The following is a 13395-nucleotide window of genomic DNA, read 5'->3' as shown; positions in this document are numbered from 1 at the left end:
ATCTTGGCCATTGGATGACCGCGAAGGGAAGGCGGTGCTTCTGCACTGTAGGTGGGCTGAGCAGAATCGGGGCGGGGCCTAATGTTAGGCTAGCAGGTGGGCGGGGTCGAAAAGAGGCGGGACTTTTGACACCGCTGAGTTCTGCTTTCTGAAAAAAGTTGTAGCGCTGGAATGCAAATTAGCATCTTTGAAGCGTCTTGACCATAGTTGTGTCGCAACGGATGCTAACTGAGTGAATAAATAACCGCCTAATTTTACACACGGAGAAGCAGAGGCCCAGAACAGTTCATTGGCCTGGCCAAGACTAAGTGGCAGAGTCTGGAATAGAACTCAAATTTTTAAATTTCCAAATCCTGGATTGACACAGACCGAATCCTAGATTACTTTTAGTTCATTTGCCTACTAATTTATACATTTTTATTTCATTCATTTATGCACAAATCTTTATGGAGCACCTCCTATGCAACTGATCTTGTAGGCACTTGAGACACAAGTGTCAACTTAGAAATCATACAATCTGTAAGTTCAGAAAGGAGAACTTTATTTTTTCTAAAGGGTTGCAGGGAAGTGTAGCCTGCTGGGAAGTGTAGCCTCTGGCAAAGACCAGAAACAAGCACTTCCAAGGAGGAGGGGATGAGGCAAGGATTTATGCTAAACAAGTTGGCCAACTATACATATTCAACAGGTTATATACGGGGGTTTATGGATATTCACGAAGTGCGCCTGCTACATATGTATTGAACAAACAGCCGTGTAACATATGACCCATGTTCACTTTGGGGTGGAGGCTTAATATTTAAATATATTACAATTAGGCCCTATATGTCAAAAAATGTCTTTACAGGACACAAAGGCCCTCTAGTGCTCAGCCTTTGTAAAACTGGCCATAACTAGTTACCTTCTTATCAGGAGAGAGCTAAGGAAATCAGTGTCTTGTCCAATCAAAGCTTGTGGAACAGGATGTTAGTTGGTCAGCATCTGTTGGTGCATGAACTGCACTTGTTTTAATATTGATTATCTTGAAGCTTGTGCTCATTTAGCTGCTTGAGAAAAAGAAAAATCTTATGGTATTTAGAAGATAGTTTATTCTTTAAGTGTATGGGTGCATGTCTTAACCCTTGCCTGGCATGGCCTTAGGTCTTGTTTATAATTTGATATTTTCTTGCCAAAGAGTCTGTACTTCAGTCTTATGATCTGCATTAATGCTGGTCAGTTGTTGTGTCAAAACCTCAAAGGGGAGAAATATAATACGTATATCTGACTTCCTATCCTGTCCTGGCTAGGATCTCAGTTTTTTTAGGTTTTTCTGGGGGTCCCCTTGGCCAAGAAGGGATCCAGTAAGTAAGTTACTTAGGATTTTATTTTTAGTCTACACAAAGATCCTTGCCTTCATAAAACTTATATTCTACCAGAGGCAGACATAGTAGATAAGTAAATTAAATGGTACCTAAAGAGTGGTGGTGCAATGGAAAAGAGAAAAGCAGTTGAGTTGGATAGGTAGCTCTGTGGCAAGGGAACAGATTGCGATTTAAAATATGCCAGGAGCTGACTTACCATGAAGCTAATGAAAGGTAAGCTTTGGGACCATTCGCTTGCAAAGGTGCTTCCAAGGCCTGGGAGAAAGAAACATGGCCATAGTTCTGTAAAATTTTCAGAATAAAGATACTCAAATTGCTATTAGGTAAGAATTCTATTTCTGCACATTCAGCATCACCTCGATCACACTTTCCCTCCAGTTGGAGGAACCAGGAGCATTCTGGGGATCCAGCTAAGAAGCAACTGAGATGCATTTGGATTGGGTTTAGTGAATATATTTATGTGGTTCGTGGTCATTTCTTGCCATCGTGGTTTAGGAATGCTGACATGCATAGTGCCAACTTACCTGATGTCACGAAAGGAAGTGGCTCTAGGGGTGGTATCTGATGTGAAAATGTTTCTCAGCACCTGGGCTTAGACGTGTATGAGTAAAAGAGGAGAACCAAGTTTGAAATGTATGACTTGAGAGAAGACAAGCTGCGCTGGAGCTTGGTAATAGAGTTACCATCAACAGAGGAGAGGAAATCTGTGGGTGAAACAGGTTTGGGGAGAAGACTGAGAGTTCAGAATTCTGTGATGGACAAACCCATCCCATAGCCTCAAGGCAATCCTTTGGAGCTAGCCTGTAAGCCCTGCTTAGATTGAGCTCTGGGTGAGGAGAGTACAGTCACTAGTAGAAATCCCCGTGTGCTGTCAAATCATAGACTAGTCAATTAACCTCCATGAATTCTTTTCCTCGTCCACTAAATAAGAACTATTTCTTGCAGCCACTTTGGAAGGCAGTTTGGCAATTCCTTACAAAACTGAGCGTACTGTCAACATGTGATGTAGCAATTGTGCTCCTTGATATTTACACAAATAAGCTGAAAACGTCCGTCCACACAAAAGCCTGTACACAGATGTTTACAGCATCTTTGTTCATAACTGTCAACACTTGGGAACAAACGACGTCCTTTACTGGGTGAGTGGATAAATAAACTTCGCTACATCCAGACAATGGAATATTGTTCAGAGCTGCAAGGAAATGAGCTGTCAAAGGACATGGGGGAAACCTAAATGCATGCTACTAAGTGAAAAACATCCATCGGAAAATGTGACCTACTATGTGATCCTGACTATGTGACACTGGAAAATGTAAAAGTATGGGGACAGTAAAATGATGAGTGGTTGCCAGGGGTTAGAGGTAGAGAGGGATGAACAGATGGAGCACAGGGGGACTCTGTATGATACTATTAATAAAATGGCGGATACATGTCTCTACACATTTGTCAAAACCACAGAGTGTACAACATCAAGAGTGAAACTTAATGTCAACTATGGACTTTAGGTGACAACGATGTGACAAGGTAGATTTACTGATTGTGACAAATGTCCCGCTCTGATAGGGGAAGTTGATAATGGAGGAGGCTGTGCATGCATGGGGCGGGGGGTGGATGGGTAGATCTCTGTACTTTCTCATTTTTGCTGTGAACCTAACACTGACCTAAAAAACAAAGTCTATTTTAAATTTTATTTTTTTAAACCATATTGGACATATGGTTTAAAAAACAATCAGGCATGATTGTTATGACAATCACGGGATATTTAAAAATACTCTGTAAACTGTCAATTTTATAAATTTAGGCATACACCATTGAGGGGATTTGTCGCTGTAGTGGAGGTTTGAGCCACGTTGGCCTGCACAGAGCCACCGCAGCATCCTAGCATAAGTCTTCCTCACTTTTGCAGTATATTCCCTTGCTAGGGCTGCCATAACAAAATGCCACAAGTTGGGTGGCTTAAAGCTGCAGAAATGTGCTTTCTCGTTGTCCTGGTGAGCCATGCTTCCCTCAAAGCCTTCCAGCTTCTGGTAGTCTCCAGCATGCTTTGGCTTCTACAGCATAACTCCTAACTCTGCCTCTATCTTCCCATGGCTGTCTTCCCTCTGGATCTTTGTTTCTTCCAAGGTCAACAGTCATAGGTCAGTCCAGTCTAAGGTCAATGGATTTAGGACCCACCCTACTCCAATATGATCTCATCTTAAATTGATCACAGCTGCAGAAAAAGGCCCTGCATCCACATAAGGTTGCATTCACAGGTAATAAGAATTAGGACTTGAAATGTCTTTTGGGGGAACACAGCTCAAACCACAGCTTGCAGTCTATGTACTGGAATGATAACTTAGCAGAGAGGTTTACAGCCTAGACTGTAGCATAAGACTGGGGTACAAATCCAGGTTCTAAAACTTACTAGCTGTGTGGGCTTTTGGGCAAGTGACCTCACCTTTCTGTACCTTGGTTTCCTCATCTGTAAACTGGAGACAGTGATAATGGTTACATATGCCTCGCAGGAGTATGTTATGAAAAACCATTTTCATAAGTAGGGCATAGAGTGCTCAGTAAATGTTACCCATCGTCATCCTCATCGTCCTCATCCTCACTATTATTATCAATGATCAGTGCAATGATCACCACAGTTGGGGTTCGTGGCTGAAATCGCTGCCATATCTCTGCCTGCATTACAGATGCTCTAACAGCAGGTCCCACTTGATTACGGTGTAATTCACATACACTTGGTCCTCTCCTGACTAGAGAAACAGGGGGTAAACTTGCATTTTAACATTCCGCAGGTCCTCTAACTACTGAGTGAGGCTCGTGTTTGTTTTGCCTTTGGAAAGCTGTGGAACCATTTGTTGTGACCCCAAAGACAGTCATCTGAAAATAGGATGTGAGGGTCAGGAAGACCACTGAGGAAGGGCTAGCACCCCTGAGGTGGAGCCCAACACCAGCTCAGTTTCCTGCTTGTCTTCCCAGCCTTTCACACCTCAGAGAACTTCTGTGCCATCCAGTGGGCACCAGGAACCCAGTGGGTCACAGCCACACCCTCTAAATCTCAGCCGCCAGGAGGCAGTCTCTCCCACGTTTGTTCTTTCCTTGGGTACACTGCCTTAGCCCCATAAGCAGGGACTCCTCCCTGTATCTGCTACGCCTATATTCTTTGTTCTCTTTACCCCTTATTAGTTAATCCACCATTATAAGTTGGTAGTTAAATTAAATTTTTCTTGTTCAAATTACTGGTTTGATCTCTGCCTCTTGACTGGACCCTGCAGGGTATAACTAATCATTGAAAAAGCCGCTCTAACCACCAAACACAGTATCTGGCTCAATAAGTTTTGTTTGGGTTTTTTAATCATGCAAGTAGCACATGAATATTCCCACTGAAAACCCACATTACACACAAATGCAATCTCCTTTCTTCTCACCACTCTCCATGCAGTTCTGGTCACTTTCCAGTGTGAGGAGCCTTCCAGTCCTACCCTCCCTCTTCGTATTAGTTTGTTTCCAGTTTTTTGTGTTTGAAGCAATGTTGCAGTACATGTACGTGTGTGTGTGTGTGTAAGATAAAATTTCTAGAAATTCGATCACTGAACCAAAGGGTGAACATTTAAAATTTAAATTCCCCCCTAAAAAATTTTTCATTTCCCTCAAGAAAGACTAATTTTGAATCCCATACTATAAAGATTTTAGACAGTCATGTATGTCAAAGTTAGAAGGGACATGGTTAAAGCTTTTCATCTATAGATAGTGAGTGAGCCTAAGGCTCAAAGAGAGAAATGACTTTTCAGTATCACACTTAGCTAAACCTAGAAGGAAGGAAAAAACTTAAGTTGTTGGACTAGGCTTTAAGGAATTATTTTTAAAATAATGATCAGATATTTAAGTCCTGTTGACCCAAAGAGAACTAAGGCAATTTTTAATGTAAGCATGCTTTCAATAGCCCTACACGCCAAACAAAATAATCTGCGTGTCTCAGCCATGGGTGATTTTGCAGCTGGAATCACCCACTATTGGCCAATTGTTCTGTCTAGTATTTATGACTTCAGAGGGATTTAAGAACCATCATGGTCAAATTTCTCCCAAAAGCTGGCATCTCTGGTCAAATTTCTCCCAAAAGCTGGCATCTCCTCTGAAAGACTAGGCAATCAAAAAGCCTGTCTTGAAATGTTCTGAACAGCCCCTAAATTTTCTAATGAAAATGGAGCAAGGAACTACCACTTAGCAAAAATTATGCTCAAGACAGTTCATATTGCACCTCCTTAGCAGCAGCCCCTAAAAACCAGAGGCCCACTTGGTGAAGGAAAAAGAGCTGAAGCAGCAACGCTCATCAACCTCTCCTACCCACCCATCCTTCCGACCTCCAGCCCCACTCACAGGGCAGGGTGCGCTCAGTAACCACACCATCCCTCAGCATGGATGTGAACAGAGGCGATCTTACAGACCCCCCACTTGGACCACTTCTTGATGCTGCCAGCCCCCAGTTTTATTTGCTTGACTTGTTTTTATAAAGGAAGTCAATAAAGTCAACTGAGGTCTCCAAGCATCTTCACACACCTGAAGAGTTCCCACCCAAAGACCCACAAAAAAGAACAAAATTGAATTCTTAGCTCTACTGCCAATATCTGGGGAGATCTAGTTTAACTGGTGTTATGAAGCAAGGATTCCTCTCTCTACGTGGGTGCTCATCACCACAGAGTTCTCTTTGATTTATTATAGTATATTTTAAACCAAAGCATAGTATCACTCCGCATTTCTCTCTTTTCCATGGAAAAAGAAACGTACTGATTTTCCTTATGAAATCCCTTAAACACAGACTGATACCACACATTCTTTCTTTATAATTCCCAGATCCCCCCACTCCCCTCAGTTGAGGTCGTCAGCAATAGAACTTAAGGAAGTCTCCTACACAACGATTGATTCACTTCCTTGTTTGTTAAATTATTTGCTCCAATGGGCACCAGGAATCCAAAGGTGAATAAGACATAGTTTTTAGATCCAGTAAAAGCTGTAAATGCGCCATGTAACACCTGTCACCATGTAACAGGTAAAGTTAGGTAAGCCATAATCAAAAGTATACACTCTAATTCAGAAACCCCTTCACATATCAGGGTGGCCCTTATGAGTAGGGCACACAACTGCTACAGAGGAAATGACAGCTAATATTTTTATATGTTTATTTTTATTAGTTAAGTGCATCTTATATTTATTTTCATTTTCATTCTTGCCAAAGAAAGACCTATGTTACAGAAAATGGGGAAAAGTTCTCAGAGATGATAAGCAAAATGCCTAATGTCACAGAGCAAAGAGATGACAAAGCCAGAACTTGAATCCAGGCCTGCCCAATCCAAACTCACTGCCATCTGCCACACCTCACAGCCTCTCCTCAGTTTCTTCCTACCCTTGGAAATCACCAGGACTGCAGAAGCAGACCCAGCCTCAGATGGGAGTTTCAACTTCCGGTTTGCAGTCTGCACCCTGAAAGGGGTGGAAATCAACAGCAGCTCCAATCACGAGCACCACAGAATCTTGGGGACCTGGTCTGCTTGTGCCTGATGGAGAGAGGCAGGACTCATCGTTAGTGCAGCACAAACAGGAAGACATCTGATGGATGACTTGGAATTTGATTAGCCCCAGCAAAAACACTGGACACTGGGTAGGAATGAGGAGTGTCATCTCAAATCTGAATCAGAGGCACCTGGTTAATGGTGCCAGACACCAGCTCTGAGTCACTCTCTGCCTACTCCATCGTTTGCCTCTGGAGAAGGATATGCCTCAGAAGCACCACATTCACCAGGGATGTCATAAGCAGAGGGTGGAAATTTGGGCTGCCTCTCTCTCCTCCTCAATCTGCCTCCCCCTCTGCCACCTAAGTGCTCTTGTCAAAGCAGTCATGTCTCAGCTACTGCCCTCTACTCCCCCACCTGACCGTGGACTGTTCTGATTACTTCCCTTTTCCTGTAGTTGCTACAACCAGCTTTGAGGAATTTTATGCAAGAAAAGTGTCAGGACTAACGTAAAAAAGAGAGAGGAGAGAGAACTGTAGGAAAAAATGTTTATTTTGATTTGATTTTATGTCCCATGCTACTTGACATAAAAAAGTTAAGACCTTTTAAAATTGGCTCTTGGCTCTGTGTCTGTGGCTCAAGCAGCTAAGGTGTCAGCCACAAACACCTGAGCTGGCAGGTTCGAATCCAGCCCGGGCCCACCAAACAACAATGACGGCTGCAACCAAAAAATAGCCGGGCATGGTGGCGGGTGCCTGTAGTCCCAGCTACTTGGGAGGCAGAGGCAGGAGAATTGCTTGAGCCCAGGAGTTGGAGGTTGCTGTGAGCTGTAATGCCATGCCACTCTACACAGGGCGACAGCTTGAGGCTCTGTCTCAAAAAATAAATACATACATACGTACATACATACATAATAAAATAAAATTGGCTCTTAAGTTTAACTATATACTCTATTTTTTTTTTTTAATGTTCAGGAGACATTTTCTTATGCTTGATACATCAGTGAGACTCAATGCTTTCTGCAGGAATTTATCAGACGCAGGAAGGCAACACTCCGTGATGCTGGGCACCCTGGAACAAGACCCGGGAAATCAGGCTGTTCTCCTGGCTGTGCCCACACATAACAGTGTCACTTGGAGCCACCCATCTTACTCCTTGGCCTTCAGTTTCCTCCCCTGTAGAAATAAAGTTGTGACCTCTAGTGTTCTGTGGCGAGTATGAATTCTGGACAGAAAAAAAATGTAGCTCTGTTTTCCTATAGTTTAGAAAAGTCATATTGTAGCCCTTTTCTGCTCAGTTTGCAGCAAAAGAATATAATCATTTTCAGTTTTAAAACTGGTCAATTTTACATCATTTTAAAACTCTCCTATCCCCACTCTCCCCCCCCCCCCAGACGGCAAGTGAGTTTAAGGAAGCAGAATTGTGATTTCAGGGACACAATGTGTATCAGCTTCTCCCTCTTGCTTTGCTCTATCTCACTTCTATTCTAGCATCTTCCAAAGTGTAACTTGCCTCAACTGGGCTTAAGTGAGACCTCTCTTCCATAGCAACCCCTCTGAGTCATTGGCTTCTGCACTCACTGCCCACTAAAATGCCTGACGTTCTGTCCATGTCTCTGATCAGACCCCCCTGATCTTTTGCAGTCAGACCCGAAGCCTCAGGTGTCTTTGAGTCTGCAGTTTTCTCTCCTTCTAAGCCTCTCTTCACTAACTTCACGAACCCATCTCTATTCTATTGTCCCATACCATTGTGGCTCAGGGGACACTGGCAAGGCTGTTGACACTCAGAGGTACAGAATTATCACTCTTAAAAAGGACAAGTATCTTTATACCTCATTCCACCTTCAGGCTTCACCTGAAAGGGGCAGAGTCAAAGATGGCCCTTGTAATCTCTTCTGATTCTTCTTTTACCTTCCGTTCCATGCCTTACCTTAGGGAATTTTGAAGAGGATTCAAAGAAAAATGGATTATTCTAGATAGTTTCCCTATTTGTATCTTTTTGATCTTACATTTGAATGATGCCTTCGACCTGAGAAGTCAAGAACTCACCACCTTTAGTCTCAGACTCTGCAGAACTCCTCTTCCCCATAGTGGGTGACTCAGGCTTGGCTGTCTATGGTGAGGCAACGAACATGTTGGGTATTAACAGAGTGGACATGGAGAAATGAAGCAAAACTATTAATACTACACGTGAAGGTGTGACAATTCTGTGACTGGGTGACTTGACCCTGTTAAAGGTCAAGTCTATGTTTAAAATGAAGAGTTTAAAGAATCCTTACTTTATGAATCCACCTTTATGAATCCTTACTACTTATATTGTTCTAGAACCTGGAGATTCAACAGTGTACAAGACAGACACGGTCCTGGCTTATATGATTCTCAACATGGAGACAGATGGTAAACAAGCAAACAAAAAAATGGGATCATTTCAGACACTTTATAATATTATGAATGAAGAGGAGGGGCCAGCCATTCTGTGCCCTTGGGGAAAAGCACTCTGGGCAAAGAGACCAGCAACTGCTAAAGGCTTGAAATGGAAAGGCCTGGAGTATCAAGATGTCCTTTGGGGCTGTCTGTGAATAGTGGGTAAATGATCAGGACTGTAGAAAGATGTAACTCACATTTTGAAATTCAGATAGAGTGGTGACTTTCTTTTTTTTTTTTTTTTTGGCCAGGGCTGGGTTTGAACCCGCCACCTTCAGCATACGGGACCAGCGCTCTACCCCTTTGAGCCACAGAATGGTGACTTTCAATGAGGTTGGGTCCCTTGAAACTGAGATGGCACTGAAATAGGAGCAAGCAGAATGTCATTTAGTGATATGCTGGTTTGCATCTTTTATTATTATTTATTTATTCATTCTATATGTATCAGCAATTAAGAAGAGCTCTAAGGGTTACAAAATGAAAAAATTATGGTCTTGACCCACTAAAAGCTTACAAATCAAGGGAGGGGTTGAGACAATTAAGGTGCAATGTGCTAAATACACTCCCCCACCCCCCAAATCTTCAGGGACCAGAGCAGGTATGGAAGAAACGGAAAGTCAGGGGCACTGAAGGAGGGCCAGGGGTCTGCAAATGCTTTTCACACTCAAGCTTTGGGTCTAAAAGAAAACAAAAGCCATTTCTCTCTTGTGGATTCTAGTTCTTGTCTAAAGTCCAGACTTTCAAGACTATGGCCCCTACTGGGAGTTTAAGAGTCTATAGTCTTGAGCCTGTGGCTCAACGGGGTAGGGCGCTGGCCCCATATGCCGGAGGTGGCAGGTTCACACCCAGCCCCGGCCAAAAACTGCAAAAAAAAAGAAAGAGTCTATAGTAATTTGGTCCCTTCCAGGACGGTAGCATGAGGAACTCCACAGACATAGGACCCAGTGGAACAAGTAAAACTGGTAAAATTTTCTTTAAAACGACTGTTTAAAAATCTCTAGAAATTGAAAAAAGGTTATACAACAAATGAAGAAACATTTTTTTCAGGAAAATCTGTCAAAGCTCAGTAGGCACACTAAGAGTTCGGAGCATTCGCACCACACCCCACCCCTCTCTCAATCCATCCGAGCTCCACTCCCTCTCCCCACCCAATCAGAAGTCGCCATAGCTCACAAAGATGGGCCCCGGCGCCAGCATTTCTCAGCCCTTCTAACCACAAGTAGAGGCTAAATTTCTGATGAGTGCAACGAAAAGTCTGTGTACTTTCATCCTTTCTTCATCAAGCTCCCACTCAGGGGATGGCGCCTCTGCCCCCGGTGCACCAGCCATGAGCCTTGGAGCTGATGGTCTTTGCCCAGCTCACTTCTCCAGCAGATTCTGTGCTGAGAGAGATAAGCCAAGAAGACAAAGGGCTACTTTGCCTGCTCAGCTCCCTGAGTCGTGGGTCAGAGATTTCGGCAAGTGGACAAAGTCCATGAAAACAGAGAACTCTGAAGCACTCTCTAAAAGAACTGATTTTATTTGAAACAGAATATGGGGAAGTTCAAGCCTAAGAGTGTTTTTGGAAAAAGTATTTCTACTAATTAAGAGCAAAAAGATAAACTATAGGCTAATGTCTTAGTCTGTTCATGCTGCTATTGCAAAATACCTTGGACTGATTAATTCATAAAAAATAAACATTTATTTCTCACAGTTCTGGAGGCTGAGAAACCCACGATCAAAGTGCCAGCAGATTCAGTGTCTAGTGAGGGCATTAAATGGCATTCTTTAAATGGGTGGATTGCATATTATGTGAAATATATCTCAGTAAAGCTATTTTGTAAGTGTCTGTAATAATTTGACCCTTTATTATTGGCTGTAACAGTATTTAGAAAGCTATCACTGCTTCACAGGAAGGTTAGGGGAGTGCAGGGTGCAGGAGTAATGGGAATAAGAAAGCAAGCAAGTCACAAGGCAACCCAGACTCAAGGGCTAGGAGGATAGACTCCACTCTATTATAAGCACAATGAAGAATTGTGCGCACGTTTACAATCTATAGCACACATGTTAACATGTGCATCAAAAACCTTTTTCTGTTAAAATTGTCCTTGATTTTATAACGGAATTTCTTTTGGCAAATGTTCAATTACAGAGAGCATACTTGGGCACATTGAATATGAACATATACCTATCCCCTGGGGCAGCTTTGGGGTCCTTGTTCCCCAGGGTAAGTCTCAGAAGATAGTACATGTGGCTCAGCGCCTCTTGTGGTAGAAGTAGGGCAGCAGGTGTTCAATCCAGCTGTCAGCTTTGACAGCCAACATCTAAGAAGAACCAGGGGCAGATGGTAGAAATCTAGCAGGCAGGCTCACCATGCAGGAAGTGTCTCAGCAGAAAGGCAACTCATCCACCTGCCAGAGTTTTAGGACATTAATATGGGGGCCAAGATCTTAATTTTATCCCACAAGGGTAAAGTAGCAGAAAGCCTATATTCCATGAGATGGGGACTAGGTTTCAGGTATAAGGAAGAAAGCTGTTCTCAGAACTGGGGGTAGTGGGTTGACCAGCACCAATAGGGTAGGGCTTCTGCTTTTGATCAGGATGACTTCTGGATTCTGCAGCAAGGCTGAAAAAGACAGCCATGCAAGGAGAAAGCAGAGCAGAAGGCGGCCTGTGCTCAATACTGGTCCAAGTGACAGAAACTAAGGGAGTTTTCACAGGCTGCAAATGTAATGTAATCATGACTATGATGACAGTGCCCTAAGTGAGAGTCACCAGTGGTGGAATACCAGCTTCATCTTGTCTGCAGCAAGGGGTCTGTTCTCTGGGCTGAGCAGTCCCCCCAGAGCATGATTTTTAGCACTGAACAGAACTCTTTAAGAGGATCCTTGGCATCCACCTGCCAGAGTTTTATGATGTTAATAACTACAGCTCACAATATTCTTCTTAGCAAAGTATCTCAAGAATGGAAGAAAAAGTATCCAATGTACTCAGCCCTACTATGAAACCAATTTCATATGAAAGCTATAACCCATTTATAGCCCAAAAAGAAGGGGAAATGGGAGAGGGAGGGAAAGAGAGGGGGAGGATGGGTGGAGGGAGGGTGATTGGTGGGACCACACCTATGGTGCATCTTACAAGGGTACATGTGAAATTTACTAAGTATAGAATATAAATGTCTTAACACAATAACTAAGAAAATTCCATGAAGGCTATGTTTACCAGTTTGATGAAAATATTCCAAATTGTATATAAAACCAGCACATTGTACCCCATGATTGCATTAATGTACACAGCTAGGATTTAATAAATAAATAAATAAACTACAGCTCATCAAGAGAGAAGCTTTGAAAACAGAGAGAGAGGACTGGGATGTAAGAGTACATTAGACTTGGATGGGAAAAAAAGAAAAGTAGGCTATTCTGGTTGAAAAAAGAAGACATGCTAAAGGGGTCTAAAGGATGGAATCACAACTACCTTGAACTAGTTCAAGGGCACGCCAGACATTAGATACCAAAAAGATGACCTAGGACATCAACTGAGTGAAAGACATCACTTTAAAGCAGTGGTTCTCAACCTTCCTAATACGTGACCCTTTAATACAGTTCCTCATGTTGTGGTGGCTTCCAACCATAAAATTATTTTCGTTGCTACTTTATAACTGTAATTTTTGCTACTGTTATGAATCATAATGTAAATATCTGATAATAGGCAACCCCTGTGAAAGGGTCATTTGACCCCCAAAGGGGTCACGACTCACAGGTTGAGAACTGCTGCTTTAGAGGGAAGATGGGTCAGCAGTTGGAAAATGGAACAGATCTTCTTGTAGGGATAATTGAGTGCCTGGTCCCTGGAGGCATACAAGCAGAGGTTGCTGGGAAATTCATGCATTTGTTAAAGAGTAAGTTAAGATGAGCTCTAAAGACCCTTAAAGTTCAAAGATTCTAGGTCTCTGAGACAAATCAGTGGGATCCACAGAACATTCTGAGCAGAAGTGTCACCTAGAAGGATGGGCTTTCAGAAGAGGAAGTAAAAATCAGTGGAGAGTACCAGGAGTAGGGCAGGTGGCCTGTTGGGTGATGTGGTGGGCATCTATAGGACTATGTTCACACCACTCCTCTCTTTCTAGGAACTGTC

Source organism: Nycticebus coucang, chromosome 19 (assembly GCF_027406575.1).
Source record: "Nycticebus coucang isolate mNycCou1 chromosome 19, mNycCou1.pri, whole genome shotgun sequence".
In the NCBI taxonomy this organism is placed as follows: Eukaryota; Metazoa; Chordata; class Mammalia; order Primates; family Lorisidae; genus Nycticebus; species Nycticebus coucang.
This window is presented reverse-complemented; position numbering follows the sequence as displayed.